Source organism: Mixophyes fleayi, chromosome 5 (assembly GCF_038048845.1).
Source record: "Mixophyes fleayi isolate aMixFle1 chromosome 5, aMixFle1.hap1, whole genome shotgun sequence".
NCBI lineage: Eukaryota > Metazoa > Chordata > Amphibia > Anura > Limnodynastidae > Mixophyes > Mixophyes fleayi.
Window position 1 is genome coordinate 91135687 of NC_134406.1, and position 20979 is coordinate 91156665.

A 20979-nucleotide genomic window follows, 5' to 3' on the forward strand; every position below is an offset into this window, starting at 1 on the left:
AGGGGGTGCTGGGAAAGGGGGTGAAAGAGAGCCAAAGGGGAAGGGGTGCTGTGAGAGGGGTGAGAGAGCCAGGGGTTAGGGGGTGCTGGGAGAGGGGTGAGAGAGCCAGGGGGAAGGGGGTGCTGGGAGAGGGGGTGAGAGAGCCAAAGGGGAAGGGGTGCTGTGAGAGGGGTGAGAGTCAAATGGGAAGGGGTGCTGGGAGAGGGGTGAGAGAGCCAGGGGGAAGGGGGTGCTGGGAGAGGGGTGAAAGAGCCAGGGGGTGCTGGGAGAGGGGGTGAAAGAGCCAGGGGGTGCTGGGAGAGGGGGTGAGAGAGCCAGGGGGTAGCGGGTGCTGGGAGAGGGGGTGGGAGAGCCAAAGGGGAAGGGGGTGCTGCAAGAGGGGGTGAGATAGCCAACGGGGAAGGGGGTGCTGGGAGAGGGGTTGACAGAGCCAGGGGGTAGGGGGTATTGGGAGAGGGGGTGAAAGTGCCAGGGGGTGCTGGGAGAGGAAGTGAGAGAGCCAAGGGGGAAGGGGGTGCTGGGAGAGGGGGTGAGATAGCCAAAAGGGAAGGGGGTGCTGGGAGAGGGGGTGAGAGAGCCAAAGGGGAAGGGGGTGCTGGGAGAGGGGGTGAGAGAGCCAGGGGAAGGGGGCGCTGGTAGAGGGGGTGAGAGAGCCAGGGTAGTAGTGGGTGCAGGAAGAGGGGTGAGAGAACAGGGGGGTAGAGATTTCAGGAAGCGGTGTGAGTGCCAGGGGGGTAAACGGTGCACGAAGACATGTGTGAGAGCCAGCGGAGAAGGTGGTGCAGGGCGTTAAGTGAGAAGGACAAAGGAGAAGATGGTGCAGGGGCATAGGAAAGTGTAAAGGGAGAGACATCTTAAGAATGGAAATGTCAGGGATGCAGCCATCATAAAACACAAGTAGTAATGAAGAATGGAAATGCACAGAGGAGACAAGTGTTAAAAAAAAATAAAAAATCAAGCCTTCATACTCCATTCACTTATATTTTCCATACCCCCACTTCTAAATTTCTGCTTTGACCACTGCCCTCTGCTCCTGCTCCCAACTGCCTGTGTGAGCTGACAGCTGCTGATCCCTCCTTGCCCAGCGCCCAGTAGGGGAACAGAAAACAGGATGCCATAATCAGGTAAGTTCATATATTTTCTTGTGTGCAATGTGTTTTTAACCATCCTTTCTTGAACTGGAGACACTACAGCGTATCCAATAATGTTTAACACTATGTATTGCTCATTATTGCGCTCTAATGCTTGTTGCATATTTATCTGTACAGATATTTTTAATTAAGAGGAAAAAACATTGCTTGTCATAAATTTTATCTGTGATTGTGTCAATATATCTATTTTTGTTTGCATTGTAAATGATGTATTAAGCTGCTCTTGGGACTCACACTCAGTATCTGATATGCTGTACCAATTTTTATTTGTGAATGAGTTTTTGTCTGGGCTTTACTAATGATTTGGGGGCACTACTATGGCATAATGTAATTTGTGGGCACTATTGTGGCATAATATGATTTGGAGGCACTGTTGTGACATAATATGATTTGTGGGCACTACTGTATGGTATATGTTTTGGGGGCACTACTATGCCATAATATGATTTGTGGGCACTTCTGCATGACCAAATATGAATTGAGGGTAATACTGTGTGGCATAATATGACCATGGGGCACTACAATGTGGCATAATATGAACTGGGCACACTACGGTGTGGCCTCATATGAACTTCTGCCAAAGGCAAGTCTTTCATTGTTGAATATGATGGGAGCTCAAAGAAGTTGCTGTATCGGGGGCCAAAAATTCCTCTTGTCGACCCTGCCTGTGAGTCATGGGGTAAACGTCTCCAGGTAAATAATTTAAATATTTCCTATCTAATCAAACTGATGGATCACATCCAATTATCTCTCACCCACCTCCTCTATCCCCCTTAATTTATATACTGTGTTATTTAAAATGAATAGAAAAGACCCATATCCAGTTACTGTAGTTAAAATGTCTCTGACATTTTGCTGTAGATGGAAATACTTTTAATGCACCCGTGTGGGTTCAAATGATCATTCAATAGTTATGTTTTTTTTAGATATATGTTAGAGTTTTATTTCATGTGGAATGATTCATGAAAATTCTGCCATTACTATTTAATTGAGGGAAAAGGGTACCTGTTACCTATATTTGTGTAAGTATTCTGTTCATTGTTGCTATTTTGTGGGAGATTTGAAAAAAGCAAAACATTGGTTTCCTACAGTGGCGCCTGTATAATTCGTGGTATTGCTGTAGTATGGGGTGGCGTGCTGGTGGCAATGTTGTAGTGTGTTTGGGGCTTAGTATTGCTTATAAGTAGGAGAGGGTATTGGTATGCTGTAATGAGGGGGGTCATGCTGGATGCTGTAATGTAGGGGGTGATGCTGGTCGCTGTAATGTGGAGTGTCATGCTGGACGCTGTAATGTGGGGGGTCATGCTGGTTGCTGTAATGTGGAGGGTGATGCTGATTGCTGTTATGTGGGGGTGATGCTGGTTGCTGTAATGTGGGTGGATATCGATGTAGTATGAGTGTGTGTGTGGGGTTATTTATTGCTGTAATTTGGGTAGTAATAATGTATTATCATGGTATTTATTGATGTATTTGGGGTGCTAACAATGCAATGTTGAGGGTCATTAGGAGAAATAAATACCCCCCCACACACACACTCATACTACATCATGTTGTACTGCACCAGCAACGTGCACTGCACCAGCATCAGTGTGCAACAATATAGTGCATGGAGCCAACAACACATGGGCCTGTGTGCTTTAAATGCCAGGGCTGATTTTTAGTCCCAGTCCGGCCCTGCATCTACGCTTATCTTGATCTAGCCGCTCCACATCTGCTGCTCCTTTTTGCCAAATATTACACTGGCTCCCCTTGCCCTACAGAATTCTCTTCAAACTCCTCACTCTCACGTACAAGGTCCTTTCCAACTTCTCTGCTCCCTACATCTCCAATCTCCATACATACTCAATACCGTCATCATCATTATCAACATTTATTTATATAGTGCCAGCAAATTCCATAGCGCTTTACAATTGGGAACAAACATTAGTAATCCATACAGACAGAGAGGTAAGAGAACCCTGCTCGCAAGCTTACTCCCTCCGGCCCCCTCCGGTTGCCCAATAACCGTCGCATTTCCTCCCCTCTGGTAACCACTTCTCATTCCCTTATACAAGATTTATCTCGTGCTGCCACCCACCACTGTAATGATCTCCCTCGTGCTATCTGACTATCCCTTAGCTTGTATAGCTCCAAATCGTCTGTCACTCACCGGACTGTGAGTGCTTCTTCCCGGACTATTAGGAACCGTGGACGTCCTCCATCCTGAGGGTCTGCGCATGCGCAGCCCTTTCCTATCCTTCAGTGTATGTCCCTTTAACTTAATTGGCAGATCAGGCAACACTCCCTATATTAAGCACCTGTGGTCAACACCACGTTGCCTGATCTTGGAGTCTCATTCCCCATGAGTCTCTGAAGGTGTTCCTGTGTTTCCTTGTTTATTCAGCCCTGCTGATTCCTGTGGTTTCCAAACCACTTCTACCTCTGTGGTTTCCAAACCACTTCTACTACTGTGGTTCCCATACCACTTCTACCATCTACTGTATCATCGTGACTGTGAGCTGATTCCTATCCGCTGCCTCCGTGCACTACAGTCTTCTAACCACTTCAACTCTACCATGTATTATTGGGACTGTTAGCTGATGCCTATCCGCTGCCTCTGTGCACTACAGTCTTTCATCCACATCCACTCACCTGTTCATGATTGTGACTGTTAGCTGATTCCTATCCGCTGCCTCTGTGCACTACAGTCTTCAACCTGCAACTCGTCTGTGTTTCATCATCGTGACTGCTAGCTGATTCCTATCCGCTGCCTCCGTGCACTACAGTCTTCAACCTGCAACTCGTCTGTGTTTCATCATCGTGACTGTTAGCTGATTCCTATCCGCTGCCTCCGTGCACTACAGTCTTCAACCTGCAACCCGTCTGTGTTTCATCGTGACTGTTTGGCTGATTCCTATCCGCTGCCTCTGTGCGCTTCAGTCTTCAGTTCTTGTCTACTCTCCCGTGTTTCCTTGAGTCTGCTGCCACTATTGCTACCCGCTACTCTCCGTGATCATCTGTTCCAGTTCACTCTGCTCCGGTGTCCCATCGTTACTGCACCTGCTGGTTGCTATTGGTTACCTCCGTGTTCCCGCAGAGACCCGCTGCTGTTACTTCTCAGCGCTACTCATCCATCTACTGCTGATCCGCTCTCCACGCCTTCCTGTGTTCCCTGCTGGTCTACCTACCTGTGCGCTGCACCTGCTAGACCCCTGCTTCACCCATCCGGGGACTGGTATCCTGCTGGCCTCCTGCCCTTCAGGTATCTCTGCACTCCTGTCTGACTGCCTTCTCCTGAACCACGGTATGCATACTTCCCATTGACTGTGCTGTGTATTGCATACCTTGCTGGACTGTGTTGGTTCTCCTCTGGAGTGTACTATCCGCTGAGTCTATTGCCATCATTGACTGTGTTATCTCATGCCGGATTACTTCAAGAGACTTTCTATATTGGCAGTGTTGTTCAGTCATTTATACATTTATATTGTGCATATTACTGTGGATCAAAGTCAAGGTGCCCGTGTATATATTGTGTTGCAGTCTCTCCCCGTGCACCTCCTCACATATATATTCAGTAGTACCACTTGCTAGTGGCAGACCACTGACTCCTGTTTACAGTTTCACCTGTTCCAGTATCCTCTCACATAGCAGTGGTACAACTTGCTAACGCAGACCACTGACTCCCCGGATACCTCCACTTGGATTCCATTCCTTCACTCGGACAGCGGTACAACTTGCTATCCGCAGACCGCTGACTCTCATCACCTCCTCGTTTCTGTTGGACATTCCTCCTCACTATAGCAGTGGTACAACTTGCTACCGCAGACCACTGACTACCTTCACGTGTCCTTTGTCCATACAGTTCCTCGTGTATTACTACCTCCATATTGCCAGTGCTGCTAGTCATAGACTTTCCTGAGCATCTCATCATCTGCTATTTCCTGTTCCGTGATCACCCTGCTACCAGAGTACCATATTACCACCTATACTGCTCTGGTAAGCCTATCACCTGGTGATCCCTGGGTAAAGACTCCTAGTGCCCGTGACAGTAAGATCAGGCCATGACAGACCCAGATACGGAACCTACTGCTAAAGAGATGCTGCAGCATCTGGTCAGTCGTGTGGAGCAACAGGATGCTCGCCAACAGCTGTTACTTCAATGTTACCAATCGTTAACCTCCCAAGGAACATCTGGACAGACTGTTACAGCTAGTATTGAAGCTCCTGTGCTTTCCTCCGTTTCCCCAGTGCCATCCCAGGTGTCTACAGCTCCTACGCTTCACCTGCCTACTCCGTCAAAATATGACGGGGACCCCAAAACTTGTAGAGGTTTCCTTAACCAATGTTCAGTCCATTTTGAACTCCAACCTCAAAATTTTTCTACCCATCGTTCCAGAGTGGCCTATCTTATCTCATTGTTTTCTGGACAAGCCCTGGCTTGGGCCTCCCCTCTGTGGGAAAGAAACGATCCAATTCTACAAGATAGTGCCAAATTCATTTCCACGTTCCGAAGTGTGTTCGATGAACCAGGTCGTGTGATCTCCGCTGCTTCCAGCATTCTTCGTTTGCGACAAGGCTCCCATACAGTAGGACAGTATGTCATTCAATTTAGGATCTTAGCCTCTGAACTTCAGTGGAACACTGAAGCATTAGTTGCCGCCTTCTGGCAGGGGCTCTCCGATAAAATTAAAGATGCACTGACTACCCAAGAGCTTCCTTCGTCACTAGAAGATTTGATCTCTCTTTGCCATCGTGTAGACATGAGATTTCGTGAAAGAGAATCTGAGAAAACAACTTCTGCTAAAGCACCTCTTCGTTTAAACCCTCAATTTCGTCCAGTTTCACCTTCTGTGATTCCCATGGAGATAGGACGTTCCAAATTATCTTTAGAAGAGAGGAAACGAAGAGTAAAGAATAGACTCTGTATCTATTGTGCTGATTCCACACATATGCTCAGTTCTTGCCCTAAGAAATCGGGAAATGCCAGGCCCTAACTAGTTCTGGAGAGGTGAAGTTAGGGTCCCTGGAGTCCTCTCCATTGTCTATGAAATCTAAAGTCTGCGCTTTCGATGTTACGATTTCCTTTGCTACTAAATCCTTTGAGTCACAGGCATTGATTGATTCCGGAGCAGCAGGAAATTTCATTTCTAAATCACTAGTGAATCAATGGTCCCTACCAGTGATCACTTTAAAAACACCCATTACTGTGACGGCTATAGATGGATCACGTCTCATCAATGGTCTCATCACCCAGAGTACGTCTCCAGTAACCCTTCAGATTGGTGTACTACACCATGAAGAAATTTCGTTTTTAATTCTTCCTGTTACGACAAGTCCGATTGTCTTAGGCCTTCCATGGCTTCAATGTCACTCTCCCCAGATTGACTGGCGCACCCCTCAAGTTACGTCTTGGGGGCCTGAATGTCACCATCGTTGTCTCTCTCAAGTTATTCCTCTTAAAGTACAGCAATCTTCCATCTCATCTTCCTCCCCGGGACTCCCTCCTCAGTATGCTTCATTTGCCGATGTGTTTGATAAAGCTCAGTCTGAACGTCTTCCTCCTCATCGTTCTTGGGATTGTCCGATCGACCTTCTACCTGGCAAGACTCCTCCCAGGGGTCGGGTCTATCCTCTCTCGTTACCTGAAACTCAAGCCACATCTGAGTACATACAGGAGAATCTCCAGCGTGGGTTCATTCGACCTTCCACCTCTCCCGCTGGAGCTGGGTTCTTCTTCGTCAAAAAGAAGGATGGATCATTACGCCCTTGTATAGATTTTCGTGGACTCAACGCCATTACTATCAAGAATCGGTATCCCATTCCGCTGATCACTGAGCTATTTGATCGCATCAAGGGAGCTCGGATATTTACTAAGTTGGATCTTCGTGGTGCCTACAATTTAATTAGAATCCGTTCCGGTGACGAATGGAAGACCGCGTTTAACACCAGAGATGGGCATTACGAATATTTAGTAATGCCCTTCGGGCTGTGTAATGCCCCCGCGGTTTTCCAGGGTTTCATCAATGAGATCTTTCGGGACTTATTATATGTATGTGTCGTTGTCTACCTGGACGACATATTGATCTTCTCACAGGACCTGCCTTCTCATCACCAACATGTGGCAGAGGTCCTCTCCAGACTACGGAAAAACTCATTGTTCTGTAAATTGGAAAAATGTTCATTCGAGTTACCCCAGATTCCATTCTTGGGGTATATAGTTTCCGGAGTTGGCCTGAAGATGGATCCAGACAAAGTAAATGCTGTACTACATTGGCCTCAGCCAACTACTCTTCGTGCCATCCAGCGTTTTTTAGGTTTTGCCAATTACTATAGACGCTTCATTCAAGACTTCTCATCCATTGCATCTCCCATTGTGGCCTTAACTCGGAAAGGGGCTAATACTAAGCAATGGTCATCTGAGGCTCTCCAAGCCTTTCAAATCCTCAAAGAGTCCTTCTCGTCTGCTCCCATTCTGCGACAACCTGATGTGACACTCCCCTTCTTCCTAGAAGTAGATGCCTCTAATGTGGGCTTAGGAGCTATTCTCTCCCAACGCTCGGAGCAACAAAAATTACATCCTTGTGCCTTCTACTCTCGGGGTCTTCTGCCCGCAGAGAAAAACTATACTATCGGGGACAAGGAGTTGCTGGCCATCAAAGCTGCATTAGAGGAATGGAGATACTTGTTGGAAGGAGCTCGCCATCCGGTGACGATCTTCACGGATCATAAGAACTTGTCATATTTGCAATCTGCTCAATGCTTGAACCCTCGTCAAGCAAGATGGTCTCTTTTCTTTTCCCGTTTTGAATTAATTATAACCTTCAAACCAGCTGCTAAGAACAAGAAAGCTGACGCTCTATCTCGAGCTTTTGTGACGTCCTCTGATGTAGAAGAGGTTCCCAACCATGCTATTCTAGACCCCAAATGTATTTCTCTGGCTGCTTCATCCACCAAAATGCTACCATTTGGGAAGACCCTCGTGCCTCCTACTCTGAGGAGGAAAATCCTTTCGTGGTTCCATGCCTCTCGTTTTTCTGGACACGCCGGTGAACATAAGACCTTTGAGATTCTCTCTCGTAGTTACTGGTGGCCTTCAATGAGGAGAGACGTCAAAGAGTTTATTGCTTCCTGTGATTTATGTTCTCAGTTCAAATCCTCCCGCAGAACTCCAGCAGGGTTGCTGCGACCACTACCCATTCCGTCCAAGCCTTGGACCCATATTAGTATGGATTTCGTTACTGATTTGCCACCAAGTAAGAATCACAATACTATTTGGGTAGTGGTAGACAGATTTTCGAAGATGGCTCATTTCGTCCCTCTGTCCGGTTTACCTTCCTCGTCTACTCTGGCTGAACATTTCATTAAAGAAATCTTCCGCATCCATGGATGTCCGTCTGAGATTGTGTCAGATAGAGGAGTACAATTTGTTTCCAGATTCTGGCGGGCCCTTTGTAAAACCTTGGGCATACGATTAGCACTCTCATCGTCTTACCATCCGCAATCTAACGGACAAACGGAACGAGTCAATCAAGATCTTGAGACTTTTATTAGGATGTTCTCTTCAGCCAACCAAGACAACTGGGTAGAATTGCTCCCGTGGGCTGAATTCGCCCATAACAACATGTACCATGAGTCATCATCCAAAACTCCATTCTTTGTGGTCTACGGTCACCATCCGTCTTTTCCGGAATTTCCTGCCCTCCCGCCCACCCAAGTTCCTGCTGTGGAGACTGCTTGTCAGACCTTCAAAAATATCTGGTCTCAGGTCAAAACCTGTTTAAAGAAGACATCTAACAAATATAAGTCTTTCGCAGATAAGAAGAGGCGGGCTATTCCACCACTAAAAATTGGAGATCGTGTCTGGTTATCTACCAAAAATATTCGTTTGAAGGTTCCATCTATGAAATTCGCCCCTCGTTTTATTGGTCCATATAGGATCATTCAAGTTATCAATCCAGTATGTGTTAAACTTCTTCTTCCTAAGAATCTTCGGATTTCCAATGCCTTCCATGTGTCCTTACTCAAACCTCTTATTATCAATCGTTTCTCGACTCCTCCCTCAGCACCGCAGCCAGTTCAAGTTCATCAGGAGGAGGATTTCGAGATTACTGAGGTATTGGATGCAAAAATTTCGCGAGGAGTCCTCCGTTTCCTCGTTCATTGGAAGGGCTTTGGTCCTGAAGAGCGTTCATGGATCAAAGCTGAAGATCTTAATGCTCCTGCCCTTCTGAAGAAGTTTTATTCCAAAAATCCGGACAAGCCCGGTTCCAGGCGTTCTGTGCCCACCTTTAAAAGGGGGGGTACTGTCACTCACCGGACTGTGAGTGCTTCTTCCCGGACTATTAGGAACCGTGGACGTCCTCCATCCTGAGGGTCTGCGCATGCGCAGCCCTTTCCTATCCTTCAGTGTATGTCCCTTTAACTTAATTGGCAGATCAGGCAACACTCCCTATATTAAGCACCTGTGGTCAACACCACGTTGCCTGATCTTGGAGTCTCATTCCCCATGAGTCTCTGAAGGTGTTCCTGTGTTTCCTTGTTTATTCAGCCCTGCTGATTCCTGTGGTTTCCAAACCACTTCTACCTCTGTGGTTTCCAAACCACTTCTACTACTGTGGTTCCCATACCACTTCTACCATCTACTGTATCATCGTGACTGTGAGCTGATTCCTATCCGCTGCCTCCGTGCACTACAGTCTTCTAACCACTTCAACTCTACCATGTATTATTGGGACTGTTAGCTGATGCCTATCCGCTGCCTCTGTGCACTACAGTCTTTCATCCACATCCACTCACCTGTTCATGATTGTGACTGTTAGCTGATTCCTATCCGCTGCCTCTGTGCACTACAGTCTTCAACCTGCAACTCGTCTGTGTTTCATCATCGTGACTGCTAGCTGATTCCTATCCGCTGCCTCCGTGCACTACAGTCTTCAACCTGCAACTCGTCTGTGTTTCATCATCGTGACTGTTAGCTGATTCCTATCCGCTGCCTCCGTGCACTACAGTCTTCAACCTGCAACCCGTCTGTGTTTCATCGTGACTGTTTGGCTGATTCCTATCCGCTGCCTCTGTGCGCTTCAGTCTTCAGTTCTTGTCTACTCTCCCGTGTTTCCTTGAGTCTGCTGCCACTATTGCTACCCGCTACTCTCCGTGATCATCTGTTCCAGTTCACTCTGCTCCGGTGTCCCATCGTTACTGCACCTGCTGGTTGCTATTGGTTACCTCCGTGTTCCCGCAGAGACCCGCTGCTGTTACTTCTCAGCGCTACTCATCCATCTACTGCTGATCCGCTCTCCACGCCTTCCTGTGTTCCCTGCTGGTCTACCTACCTGTGCGCTGCACCTGCTAGACCCCTGCTTCACCCATCCGGGGACTGGTATCCTGCTGGCCTCCTGCCCTTCAGGTATCTCTGCACTCCTGTCTGACTGCCTTCTCCTGAACCACGGTATGCATACTTCCCATTGACTGTGCTGTGTATTGCATACCTTGCTGGACTGTGTTGGTTCTCCTCTGGAGTGTACTATCCGCTGAGTCTATTGCCATCATTGACTGTGTTATCTCATGCCGGATTACTTCAAGAGACTTTCTATATTGGCAGTGTTGTTCAGTCATTTATACATTTATATTGTGCATATTACTGTGGATCAAAGTCAAGGTGCCCGTGTATATATTGTGTTGCAGTCTCTCCCCGTGCACCTCCTCACATATATATTCAGTAGTACCACTTGCTAGTGGCAGACCACTGACTCCTGTTTACAGTTTCACCTGTTCCAGTATCCTCTCACATAGCAGTGGTACAACTTGCTAACGCAGACCACTGACTCCCCGGATACCTCCACTTGGATTCCATTCCTTCACTCGGACAGCGGTACAACTTGCTATCCGCAGACCGCTGACTCTCATCACCTCCTCGTTTCTGTTGGACATTCCTCCTCACTATAGCAGTGGTACAACTTGCTACCGCAGACCACTGACTACCTTCACGTGTCCTTTGTCCATACAGTTCCTCGTGTATTACTACCTCCATATTGCCAGTGCTGCTAGTCATAGACTTTCCTGAGCATCTCATCATCTGCTATTTCCTGTTCCGTGATCACCCTGCTACCAGAGTACCATATTACCACCTATACTGCTCTGGTAAGCCTATCACCTGGTGATCCCTGGGTAAAGACTCCTAGTGCCCGTGACATCGTCATTGAAAACCCACCTATTTAGAAAAGCCTACCAGTCTTGCACTTAACCATTTAACCATATTTAACCATGTAGTATACTTCATTCTCTTTCATTCTCCATCTCTCACTCTTATTTCTTGCCCTCAGATATACTACATTGGCTCACCCCAATGTGTCAACCAATTGTATGCCTCTTTCCCTTTAGTATTGTAAGCTCTAGTGAACAGGACTCTCTCCCCTCCTCTTCTCATTACCTTTAACATTTGCTCACCAACTACACTGCACACCTCCTCTTTGGGCTCATTGACTCCACTTCTTCATTGTCTTTGCACCTATTTCAGGGACTCTGATCATGTTAGTTGCGACCACGCAAATTGGCACAGGTTTCAACCTGTGCTTAATATACCTCTTGTACCCCAGTAACTGTGTTGAGAGTTGTAGTGTTGTTTACTGTATTGTACTGTTATATCATGTACTGTCTCCTTGTTTTCCCTCAGGACTGCGCTGCAGACCTCATGTGGCTCCTTATAAATAAATGTTATTAATTATAATAATAATAATAATATGTTTGAGCAGGCACTTTGTTGGCATTTTGTGGATTTTGGTCTATGACCTTGTCACGATAACTGTATAAATAGTAGTTCTGCTACCTTATTTTGGTGATTGGATCCCAAAGGCTGGAAGTATGCTGGTTCGAGAGGAGTTCCTGATGAAGCTGGCTGAGGAGTGATCTGCGAAGCTGTAGAGGAGATGATCCCAGGAAGGTAGTTGTCAGACACAGAAACAGAGGTTGAGAAGGCTGAGAACTAAATGTTACAATTATAAGGCACTGTAAAGAATTCCAGCTGGCTGCCCTATACTGAGGAGACTTGGAGCAAGTTTAGCCTTATATATATAGCAGTGGTCAAGTTAGGCGACTCCCAGGGAAAATACTACAGCATGACCAGTATGCAAAATCACGTCAGTAAATGGTAAGCAATGTCAGTAAGCAAAGTTATAGATGAAGAAACAAAAGCAAGTCCACTTGTCAGAGCCAGGTCGGTAAACAGTAATAGCCAAATTAGCAAGTAGGATACAAGGGAATAAACAAGGATGAGTCCAGAATCCAAAGCCAGGTCAATACATGGTATAGCAGGTCAGCAAGCAAGGTTCCAAAGGGTTAGACAGAGGTAGGTCCAATTTGTCCAAAGCAGAGTCCAAGGCAAGAAGTCAGTGTCAGGTACATAGGCTGGCTATTAACACAATAACCTCAATGCCTGTATGATAGAGGATCCCTTTTATAGTGCCTGTAGCTACTTCTTGTTGACCTCATCAGGAAACTTTCAGAATTAATGAATAGAAAATTCTGCTCAGAATCGCTGTCAATTGTTGTCAGGCAATGCAGAAAACCAGACAAGACTTCTGATGGAAGAGAGCCTGGGCAAGCCCTAGCAGATGGAGCGGGGGGGCTAGGGGAAAAGTTTTCCTGGGCCTCCAACTGGCGGGGGACCTCAAAATTTTCTGACTTAATGCTTTTGTGTTTTACATTTATCCATTTGCCAATTTGGCAATTTCCAAGTAATAAAAGTTCAAACATAGCGCCTAAACATGGTGACGCATGTGCTTCTTGCTCTTGCATGTATCCACACAGACACATGAGAACGTCACTTGTCCTAAAGATTTGCCAGGATGAGTGATTTGCAACTTTGCAAGGGAATAGGTAGTTTATAATTAGTAAACTGGACTGGACTAATATTGTATTTTCTCCAGCTGTGGAAACCACACACTAAACCATATGGGTTTTGACTGCTCTAAATCCTGTAAGGAGGCAATTACTTACTTTGGATCTGTGCAACAAATGTACAATATCTTCAGTTCCTCTCCACGAAATTCTGAAAAAGCATCTTCCTGCTTCATTTCATAATTTATCCACAACTAGATAGTCTGCATGCATTGACTCTGTTAAACCAGTTGCACATCATTTGAATTCTATGGGAATGGCTTTATGAAATATTGAAATTCTCAATCTCACTGCTCAAACTCAATTAGAAGTTCAGTTCATTAAGAAGTACTTGTCGAAATTTGAATATGCTCTAATGTCATCTATGTGATTAAAGCTACCTACAATGATTGACCAAACATACCCTCCTTATTGTAGAATGCAATGCTACATTGGACGTTGAGCTGAACAACATCAAATATCTTTTCAAAGTCATTGAACAGACGTGCAATAAATGGGATGAGATAATCATAGATTGAAAAATTGGAGCAAACAACATTAAGGTTCCAACCAAGTTCTCCACCAGTCGCTACTTACCCACTTAATCCGATGCCGAAAAGAACTATAAATGTTTTCAATGTAGTTGTAGACTCCATTCTGTCTGGTCGTCACCATCCATTTACTTCATTGGAAGTAATTTGTAACCTGTTTAAGTTTCTTTGGGCGTTCAACAAATTGAGTATTGATGACCTGTGTTCTGCAGCTGAAAACTTTCAACAACAATATAAGAAAGTTATTTCTCAAGATTTCAGTGACAAACTAGTTTTCCTGAAGTGAATTTATAGTACAAACTTTAACTTGGAAAGCAAGCCAAAGGAACTTCTTACATAAATCCTAGAACTAGGACTATCTGGGCTGTTTCCCAACATGACAGTTTCTTTGCACATTTTCCGCAGCAAACATTAATCTTACTGGACAACTTTATCAGAAACTCAGTCCATTAAGAAGTACTTGTCAAAATTTTAATATGTTTTAATGCCATCTTTGTGGATAAAGCTACTTACACTGATTGACCAAACTATACTCATTAAAAATATAATTGAATAGTGTAAACTGCACTTGTGACTTTAAACAATCATTGAAATGTTACCAACATATATAAATCAAAACATAATACCATTGCAATACCAAAATTCGCAATGTCCAGTGTTATAAAGTGCAAATGTTGTTGTGGGTGATGTGATTCTTCTCTTGTTCTAAATATTGATATTCTTCTTTTCTCCCTGATATAACATGTGAATAAAAATTAAATAAAAAAACATCATAGTGCAATCTGCATATTCTGATAGTTTTTTAGTGAAAACACCTCAAGGTGTCGTTAATAGTCTTATTGTAACCTATTGTATTCACTTTCCAAACGTTTTTTAGAACACATATACAGTATATGTAGATTTCCTTATAATTAATTCCAATGTTTCAACCAAAAAAGTTTTTCCGTAAGGATGATTATGAATTTTATATGAATTGATATTCCACTCTCTTTTTTGAGAGATAATATGAAAATAAATTGATCACAATCATTTCTTACAGGTTATACGTAATCATTATTTTACACCTTCTCTAGAAAACAACCAAGTTTGCATATCAATATGTATTAATAATGGAAGCTCTCTTATTGTATATGATACAACACAAATCAAAGTAAAAACATATTCGTTAACACCAGACGACATCTGGATAAAATCTGAAAACAAGCCAAGCTTCAAATCTGCATGTATGCATGAAGACTTCATTCTGTCTGGTCTTCATTGCCTATTTATTTCATTGGAAGTAATTTGCAACTTGTTTAAGTTTCTTTGGGAGTTTAACAAAATAAGTATTGACGACCTGTGTTCCGCAGCTGAAAACTTTCAGCAACAATACAAAAAAGATATTGCCCAAGATTTCAGTGACAAACTAACTTTCCTGAAGTGAATTTATTATACAAACTTTAAGTTGTAAAGCAAGCAAGCCAAGGGACTTTTTACAGAAATCCTAGAAATAGGACTGTATGGAGTGTTTCCCAACATCACAATTTGTGACTTGTTTAAGTTTCTTTAGGAGTTTGACAAAATGAGTATTGAAGACCTGTGCTCCGCAGCTGAAACTTTGGCCTGTTACTTGGATACTCTTGCTTGCTGCCAGCCCTGACCATTGCCTGTTTTTGACCATGCACTCTGCTACGAACCCCTGACCATGGCTACTTCTGACTATCCACTATCATCTTGTCTACTGCCTCCTATTTTCAGCTGCGCTATGGTCGCCAAGGATAAACTTTTACAACACCAGAGCTTAAGACCTTAAGGCCGAAAGCATATCGCTCTACAGAAAAGGCAGCTGCTAAAGATGAAGACCTCTATTCATCAGTTCTAACAGTTTATCCTAGTAACTGTGTGCTCTAATAGATATTGGCCAATATTTCAGTGACAAACTAATTTTCCTGAAGTGAAATTATAGTACAAAGTTACTTTAAATTAGAAAGCAAGTCTAAGGAACTTCTGACACAAATCCTACAACTAGGACTTTCTGAGGTGTTTCCCAACATCACAGTTTATTTGCGCATTTTCCTCAGTTTGCCAGCATCCGTTGCTTCTGGTGAATGTTCATTGTGCTGTGGAAGGCAAAAGCTATCATCACTCAACTATGGGGCAAGAGCGTTTGAATGGGCTCGCCATGCTCAATAATAACTGTGACGTGGCACGAAAGTTGGAGTTTTCCAAACTGATTGCTGCATTGCCAGCAAAAACAAATATAGAAAAGCAATTCTTATTTGAAATCTCCAATAATCCAGTACATCAGTATATGTATACAGTATTTATTTGTACATTTTAATAAAGTTAATCATTAAAATCAATTTTAAATACATTTTTAATGGAGGTTTTTTAAGAAATGCGGGGTGGGGGGCCTCTTAATTTGGGTTTCCCCGGGCCTCTATAACCTCTGAAAGGGCCTGTGGGCAAGACAGGCAGAGTTTGAAGATTTGTAGCAGTAAGCAAGCAGTAGGAAGTGACTTACCCTAATAGCGGTATGTCTGAGCTGGGGGCATACAGCTGCTATAGTCCCCGTTGGCGGTGACAGACCTCACCTAAAATCCTGCTTAATATCACATTTGAATCAACCCATAAATTTATTAAAAATGTTCTTTATTGTTTATAGATGTTAGATACTAAATAAATCATGATCATGGATTATGTCAATGTTTTTCATGTAGAAATGTTGATTTACATAGATGTATCTGCACATATTAATGCTTCCTTTATAAACTCTCTCTCTCTTTCTCTTGATTGATAATATTTAAACATGTAAACATTAATAGTCATGATTACTAATTAAATTAATTATCTACATTAGCAATACTGCAAATCGTTAAACCACACATATTAACATTGCACGATTAGTAACGCAGTAGAGTTGTAAATTGAATTTATTTAGACTGACTAAATTTAAAAGAATATATATATATATATATATATATATATATATATATACTCACACAAGTATATATCTATTGTTTTTCAAATGTTTAGACCCACATCTTACAAAAAAAATTAAACACTAATATCTTCTGCATATTTCGCTTGTAATTTAGTAACATTTCCACTAACTTCTGCAAAATGTTATGATTCCTTCCTCCACTTATATGTTTCTCTGTAATACCTGGAGAGTGCTTCTCTGCTCTTGAACTGTGAAAGGTGTTTGATGTGAATATATTTGTGTTATACAAGTTTACGACAAAAAAATACAGTTATGCACACTTATACCTTCTCTTCTCTTTTACTCTGATCCCTTATTTGTCCTGCTTCCATCTGCACATTTTTTTAAAAGAAATAAAACGCATGTAAATAACCTCTGCATCCCCCACAAGCTACTCACTCATCCCAAAATTCCACACATGTCCTTTAAACCTTCTACATGCCCCCAAATTACTATACAAGTCCTCAGACTCCCACTTGTCACTAAATTTCCCCATATGCAACTCATATCTCCACAAGCCACTCACACATCCCACTTGCTACAAACTGCTCTCACTACCCCCAAAATGCCCCATGTGCCTTCTTCTCCCAGATGTGCTCCAAAACTCTTTTCAGATTCCTCACCTGTCTCTCAAGCTCACCACTTTCCACTATTCACCCCTCACTGGTTTGGGGATATAGTTATATAGGGATTTGAGGGGGACATGATGATATGGAGGATTCATGGGGTATATGGGGATATGGCGGACTGATTTGAGACATAATGATATAGGTAATTGGTGGGGACATGATATTGAGGGATTTTTGATGATATTGAGGCATTCATGATGATATGCTATGTTGGCGTTCTAGACATGCCCACTTGACAAAACTAGACATGCACCTTCTGGGAAGGTGTCCCTCTTTAGAAACTTTGGAGGCCACTTCAAAAGTTTGCTATGGGGCCAAAACATTTTTAGTTATGTCTCTGCCTGGTAATGCAATAAACTGTGATTGTTAGAATACTTTCTGAAATACTCTTGTAAAAGAGGCCAGATGGACACATTGGAGAAAAGGAACTTAGCTTTATTCAATGTACACAAGCTATACAGAGAAATAATATTTCCTGCAAACAGAGGAACAACAAGTAAAACATGATCTCATACTGCCCAGCAGCTATTTTCCCTCCAGCAACAATCAGTAATTTTTAGCTACTAACACTTTAGGTGGAACAATCTATGTCTGTTGGTACTCTAACACCCCTTCAAATAAGCAAGAGATTAAGCCATGAGACGCCTCTTTTTCATCAGTTCTCTTTATGTGTGTAAGTGCCCCTACTTATCTGCAAAGCATATTTTGAAAATGCACTCCCATTCATGGTCTTTGGAAACACCCTCATAAAAGCATTATTGTGTGTTGGTGAATACTATGTAAACATGTACAGTACAAACACTGAAATAATGTGGTTTCCCTCAATATCAGACTTTATAACTATAATTTATATTATTAATTATAAAAAGTGAGGGGAGACAGGGACTATTTTTATTACATATGTCACTTCTGTGTTTTTGAAGTTTTTTATTACATTGGTCAAATTGCATCTAAAATTAATTGGTGCAGAAGTACAGCTGGAAAGAGCAAAGTGCATCCCATTATAAGTACAGGCCAGAAGTGAAGCATAATTGAAAGATGGAAGAAAAAAAAGAACAAAGTCACGGCACAAATGATTTTTTACACAAGGTTTTATGAGTAAGTACATGTTCTTGTGGGCCAAGACAGCATTGTTTGCTGGGGTGCAAATGTTTGCACAAGCCAATGAAAAGAGTTGTACATGCTAAACTAAACACAGAGGGCCTGATTCATTAAGGAAAGTAAGGCAAAAAAAATTAGTAAGTTTTCTCCTGAACAAAACCATGTTACAATGCAAGGGGTGCAAATTAGTTTATTATTTTGCACATAAGGATAATACTGCCTGTTTTTATCAGGTAGGACACAAATACTTAGCTTTATTTTTACACTGACATTTGAAGTTTATTTAGGACATGCCCTATCCCAATTATAAATCTGTCTCCACGTTTTAAATTTATCCCCCCTCCAATGCAACATGGTTTTGCCCAGGTGAAAAGTTACTCATTTTTTGTTTTACTTTCCTTAATGATTCAGGCTCAGATTGATTTATGTGAGGTGGTTCCAAGGACCATGAAGTGAGCATGCACCTTGAATTGTGTGTACAAGTAAGCCTATAAAGATACATTTTGGGTCTGCAACTTTTTATGCCTTTTAAAAGACCGATTTTAAATTAGGTCCATTCTGCAGATTTTAGAATTATTCAGGGCTCCGCCATTTCTGTATAAAATACATAGAGACATTAGTTTTTAAATATGCTGACAGTGATTGCACATAAAGACAACTATCACCATACATGAAATTACATGAAACACCTCTTGTGAACCAAACAAGTGTAGCCAAGCTAAGGGAAGAGAATTGAAGATAAATTTAAATATGTAACAAAATGAATATAAAGTAAATGCATTTAAAGTATACATTACAATTCAATGATATATAATTAAAAAAGGAACAAGCTGTCTCGTACTATAATATAATATACCTTCCCTTATAATTTTATTACTACACAGTTTCTACCTTTATTCAACTATGTATCATTGTAAAGGACATTACTTGTAATCACTGTAAGGCTAATTAAACATGTTTTGGAGAAGATTTACTAAAATTCATAAAAAGAAAACATGGAGATTTTTGCCTATAGCAACCAATCAGATTCTAGCTATCATTTTCTAGACTATAGTAGATAAATGATAGCTGGATTCTGATTTTTGATATGATTAACACCTTCACCTTTCCATTTTAGAAGTATCAATAAATCTACACATCTATTTTACGTCCTTAATCTCCTGTCAATAGTGTGTCTAGAATCAAAATATTGACCAAGTAACTATATTCCATTGAAAAAAGTCTGTTATTCCATTACATGCTGTGGTGAACAGGGGTGTCAAGAGGAAGGGTGGTGGGGGTAGCAGGTACAAAGAGCTGGGGGCCCTAGCCAGCTTGTGTTTTGGGAGAAACCACTAATTCTGGCAGCTATGGAAGGGGCCCCAAGAAGATGATGTACCAGGGCCCAAAATTAATCTTGGCAGCCATGGTGGTGAAGACTGTGGTCTCCCTGGTTCTCAGCACCCCTGCTGATTGGAGTTTACATGTGTGTGTGGTCTTAAAATCTTTTCTTTGTCCAGAATTTGAGACAAAGCTCAGGTAGCCCTAACCAATGTATTACACATTGCCACTTTCCCATTTGCAAATAACATTTTTTTATTTATATCACAGCTTGGTTGAAAAACCTGAATAAACAGAACACCAGGTTGTGCCAGTAACACATTCAAACAGGAACATCAAGCAAGCATAACATTGGAACAGGAAGGAAAACTAAATACACAATCATAGGTTACACATAAGTTTGCATTGCCCAACAGTTATTTTGCCTCTGTGTAGTAATTAGTTATCACACAATAGAAAGAAAAAGATGATCCTAAGGGGCACTCGAATAGACCAGAAAATATCTGAAAAATACTGTTAAATATATCTTTATTGAATAAACTAAAATTCTAATAGCGAAAAATTAAAAAATGTATATGGAATGCAATTGAAAATAGAAATAAACTGATAAAATAGACAATAATAATTGTCAAGCCGCGTCACTGCTGACAATAATATTATGGGGTACCATATATTTGGCCATAGATACAAGTCATAAATAATCAAATAATATTTTATTGGAATCCTCATATATTAGGGATCTATAATCTTTATATATAATCCATTTTAATAGATCCCTCATAAATAGATTTGAATATTTATTATGAGCTAGAGTAATAGTAAATGCTATTTATTCGTGATACATAAACAGCATGTGACTCATGCAATTTCACGCTTGCTAGCAAATGTGTGATTAATCAAGGTAATCATAGGTACGTGTGAGAACCTTTATACAGCAGTAATGTGTCATAATCTGATAACCCCATTCATTGAGATAGGTCAGTAATGAATATTACTACAATGAATTAGGGGGAACACCAATAGCTGTTCACACTCACACAGGCAGCATAGGAATCTATAGACAAACGTGAAATTGATCTGCCAGACTAATTTGCATGTGTTGATGCACAGAAGGATTCTGGGAGATTACAAAAGCACTGGTCAGATCTACTTAACCCCACATAAAAGAGCGTAATTGGGTCTAAGTCACTTGCTTATGAACCACATAGGTATTGGAGTTCTTGTAGGTACACACATTCCCCTTCCTAATGTGTTACATAGGTTGATTATCGCTGACTTAGCCCTCCATGCTCATTAACATACACTTTGTCCCCTTGTTGGGAGCATAATAGCTTTCAATGGACACAGCCAATTCTAAGTTCTCGCTAGTATAACAGCATGATTGATAAGGAGCTGTAAGGTCCTAACGGAGA